This window comes from Microtus ochrogaster, chromosome 21 (assembly GCF_000317375.1).
Source record: "Microtus ochrogaster isolate Prairie Vole_2 chromosome 21, MicOch1.0, whole genome shotgun sequence".
NCBI classification, from domain to species: Eukaryota; Metazoa; Chordata; class Mammalia; order Rodentia; family Cricetidae; genus Microtus; species Microtus ochrogaster.
Genome location: NC_022022.1, coordinates 26,135,407 through 26,140,219, shown reverse-complemented (window position 1 = coordinate 26,140,219; position 4,813 = coordinate 26,135,407).

The window sequence follows — 4,813 nt, the reverse complement described above, 5'->3', positions numbered from 1 at the left end:
CTCCTCCTCCTCCTCCTCCTCCTCCTTCTACTAGAACCTCTCAGTGATATTAGAAAAAAACAAGCTAGCTGCATACGAACCGAAGGCACTACCTTTGTGGGGGTCGTGCCTGTGGGTTACCTAATGACCATGGGGCCCTGCTAGCTTTGCTCTAATCAAATTGTACATGCATTTATGAGGATTGCTGGGAAGTTACAGGGAGTTTTGCAGTCCTCTGCGAAAACAGTTTAGGAGTTGACCTGCATTGTATGTTGACAAAATTCTGTTCTATGGTTCAATAAGCAACCGAGTCAGGAGAAGCTCATGACCTTGAACTAAGTGATGAGAACCTTTGTCTTTGTCAGTATCACAATGTACAGCCCATCATTGTACCGACACTTTGACACTTTGACGCTGGGGGTTCTGGGAGGGTTCCGGCATGTGCCATGGCTGGAGTAAACTCTGGGAACCGGAGCTTGGCTCTGGCTCTGCAAACGTGGGGTGAAATTCCACAGGAGGCTTCTCTCCCAGGGGTTCTCGGTACAGCTGTCTCTGATAGCTTTCACCTGAATCACTGATCCATGGTAGGGTTCTCTTTCTCCTGTCAGTGGCTTACCAGTTTTGTACAGTGAAGCTTGTCAAGTGTCTTGGGAGGTAGTAGAGGTAGTAGCATTACTTTTTTTTTTTTTTGGTTTTTCAATACAGGGTTTCTCAGTGGTTTTGGAGCCTGTCCTGGAACTAGCTCTTGTAGACCAGGCTGGTCTCGAACTCACAGAGATCCGCCTGCCTCTGCCTCCCGAGTGCTGGGATTAAAGGCGTGCGCCACCACCGCCCGGCATTACTTTTGAATTCAAGCTATTGGAAGCAAACTTGCTTACTTATTATACTGCGTGCCAGTGGTAGGGCTTCGCTCATTGACACTGTGCACTTGGATACCGTTGGAGTAGGGATAGACTCAGTGAGATGCGAGGAACTGCACTTAGCTTTTAATGAGGGATGATTCTTTCTCAATACAGAACTTTTGCTCACTGCAAGAACTCTACTAAGGGGCTGGAGAGATGGCTCAGCGGTTAAGAGCCCTGACTGTTCTTCTGGAGGTCCTGAGTTCAACTCTCAGCAACCACATGGTGGCTCACAACCATCTGTAATGAGATCTGGTGCCCTCTTCTGGTGTGCAAGCATACATGCAGACAGAATACTGTATACATAATAAATCTTAAACTCTGCTAAGTCTATATTTTATTCTAAAGGCAGTGAAAGGAGCTGAGGAAGTAGCTCAGCTGATAGAGGGCTTGTCTAGAGTGTGTGAAGGTCTGGGTTCAATCCCCTAGCACCTTATAAACCGGGTCTGGTAGTGCAATATCTGTAGCCCCAACCTTGAGAGGTGGTGGCAGGAGTATCAGAAGTTCAAGGTCATCCTTGACTACTAGCAAGCTCAAGGTCAGGCTGGGATACCTGAGAGAGAGAGAGAGAGAGAGAGAGAGAGAGAGAGAGAGAGAGAGAGAGAGCCTGTTTTAAGGGAGGAGGGAGAGAGAGGAGAATAGAGAGCTCTTGTGCTGTGACCCTCTTCTGCACTAAGCACATATTTGAGCTAACCCATTGATATTTGTAGTCCATGCCACCTTCATGGTAATTTCTTCATTCTCATCCTGTAAATGTAAAAATTGAAACTCATTGAGGTCAGACAGATTGTCTTAGTAAGTGGCTGAATAGCCATTCAAGTTCGTCCCCTTGGATTCTAGTGATTACATTGCAAAGTTTCTTGTCATCCAGCAGACTTCAAACATCAACTGAGAACATTCTAAAAATAATTTATAACTAGTATGAAAAGGCAAAAAGAAAGCTTAACTTAAAAGAAAACAATGAGAATTTAGAAATTTTCTTGCCTGACATCTTAGAGAAAATCTGCATTAAAAAGACTTTGATATCCAATGCTGCTGGGAAGAGAGGATAACGTTCTCAGACTTGGAAAGTTCTGGTTGCACAGTCTGCTGTAAGAGTCATTCTCCATTGGGCCTGTCACTCCTCTTCTCTTGATCTTTTCTCAAGTGAAACTACTGACACTCTGTTGTTCCCGCCATCTAGATATAATAAGGTCATAGACAGGACCGATAGAAAATTACTTAAAAAATACAACTGTTAGAGAAAGAAGCTGATATTATTTTTCCTTGTCCCCAGTCATGGACGGAACTGCATGATCTCAGAACTGGAAGGAGCATGCTTGTTACAGTTTGAATCTGAAGTGCCCTCCCCAAGGCTCAGGTGTTGAAGGCTTGGTTCCAATAGCAGCGTGGTTCAGAAGTGTGGCTTTGGGGTGGTGAGGAGACCACAGGGGCTCTTTTTCGGTGGGTCAGTTAATCTATTTTAGAGAAGGCTTTATGTCTGTGAATGGATAAGCGTGTGTAAAGGAAGATGTAAAGAGCAAGGCAAACAACCAGCTTTCATTCCCTGGGTCAGTAGGATGCAGTGGGAGGGAGCTACGAGACAATGGTCTCAGAGGAGCAGGCCGACACACTGACAAGGCAAGAAAATATTGTTCTCAATAGAGGAAAGCTGCGACCTTTGCCTTGGGACACTTCAAGTTACTCGGGTAATTAGGACACAAAGGAGAACAGACTGACAGCTCTTCCAAGGGTCGGCCTTGGGCCGAGTTCATGACTACCACCTAGGAGCTATGAAAATGTAAAATCTCCAATTTCCGACCTACTGGGTCAAAAACGAAGCCACTTCACAAGGTCTTCAGTGATTCTGATGGATGCCAAAACGAGAACTAGAACGGGTCTCGAACTAATGGAGAGGAAGGCGAATAGAACCTCCAGTCTGTGGTGTTTGAAGGGATGGCGACCCTGACACACTGAGCAGAGATAGACACTTGTACCAGAACCAGTTTTTTCTAAGCTTTGATGGCCTCTAACTGACCTAGCAACCACCCCAAGCTCCTGCTCCACAGTGCACTGGGTCGACGTGTGAGTATCGTTACTCCAGAGTCTTGGCATCTAGATTGGCCTCTTCAAGAGGCAGATATTCAGTTTCCAGGAATTGGAACCCTATCTCAAGTGAAACAAAGCACAAGGTGGGTTGAATGCATATGGACAGAAAGGAATTTCTGTCCTCTGGCCTTAGTTGTGAACTTTTCATCCTCTCTGGCATCTTAGATGACGGTACACCAGCTTGGTGATATTACTCCAACTGCATAGCACATACTTGGGCCTAGGAAGAGTCATAACATGTCTTCCTTTAGTTTCAGGAATCACATCCACGTGGTTAACAATTATGCTTGTTAAATCCATAAACTCCAGTGAGATTTAGCTTTGTTACTTTGGACCTTATTTTTCATTTGTTGCTTCGGGTTCAAGCTCCCCCCGCCCCCCACTATTTATTGGAGGAGACAAAGATATAGTCACTATCAATATGTTACGTGGTGATAAGCCCAAGAGATGACAAGAGCATGGGAGTGTCTCGTCTTGGCAGGCAGGCCATTTCGGTAAGTCAATGCACATGTTCCTTGGAGGGGCGGCATGTGTTCTTCAGCTGGATGGCGGGCATGGGAATAGGGACGACCCCAGACTCAAGAGCAGTTAAGGAACTGTTGACTAGTTTGCCATGGGAAAACTTTGGGGGTAAGTGTTTCTGGCCTACAAGACAGGATGCCATACGCAGCTAGGCATGTGTGGTCACGTGGGCTTCAGAGTCTATACACAGGGTCCACAAGAAAGTGGGTGAGTACCAGAGTATTTTCACGCAAGAGATGCTAAAGTTCCCTGCGGCGCTGTCTCCAGCAAAGTTGCTTGAGCCCATGCTCTTGGGTTACACTGAGGCACACTCTCAAAACTACAGCTCATTTCTAATGGTTTACACTTATTTATTTAGCGTGTATATGTGCACGCCATGGTGTGCGTGTGAAGGGCAGAGGAGAGCTTTTTTGGAATTGGTTCTCTCTCCTTCTACCATGTGGGTTTCAGGGACTGAAGTCAGGCTGCTTAGGCTTGGTGGCAAGTGTCCCTCTGTTGACCCATCTCCCGGGGCTCCGAAGTTGTAATGGCATGGGGCTCGTCCAAAAGGCAATGGTCATGAGAAATCTCAGGTGGCTTTTTATTTTTTTTTAACACTCTCTTTCAAACATTATCCTCAAGATGAGACAGGATGAAAAAAAGGGAAAGGGGTTATTAGTCTCAGTTTGCTTGGAAGACTCTTCTAAAGGGCAGGGGAGGGTTGAGCAGAGTCTAGGCTGAGTCTGTGTGTGTGGTGGGGGATGGAGAAAAGGGGTGGATCTGAGATTCAGGACTTGTAGCATCAAAGCACAGTGACGGGATAAGCCATTGTTCCACATAAATTAGCAGAATGGGTGGGCTATGAGAAGCGGGCATGTCCAAAGTGGCTGCAGTTTCCATCTCATTTGCCTGGGTGGAGGGAAAAGTGGCTTCATTTCCTAGGATTTGCGAGTCTGGAAGAAAAGCAGGGGTGTGAAGGTGAATAGAATGAGCGCTTGTGGTCAGGAAGCCAGCATGGAGTTAGGAAGAGCTGACTCACTCTCTCAGTCTGCATCCTGGAAATGAAGGAGCACTTCCAGGGAGAACAACCGGAAAAAGATGGAGATTGGAGCCTGAGGGTGGACACTTAGTGAGCGGGTGCAGGAGGAAGACCTGGCAGAGGGCACAGGAGCATGGGGACTTAGTGTGTTGAAAAGGGCAACAGCAAGAAAGGAGTACCGGAAGGGCTTTGGCTTTTCAAATCGCCCTTGCCTTGTGCAGGCTTCCAGTTAGGAACAATGTGGTGCATCGGTGCCTTGTGTAGGCATCCGGTCTCGGGCCACGTGGTGCATCGGTGCCTTGTG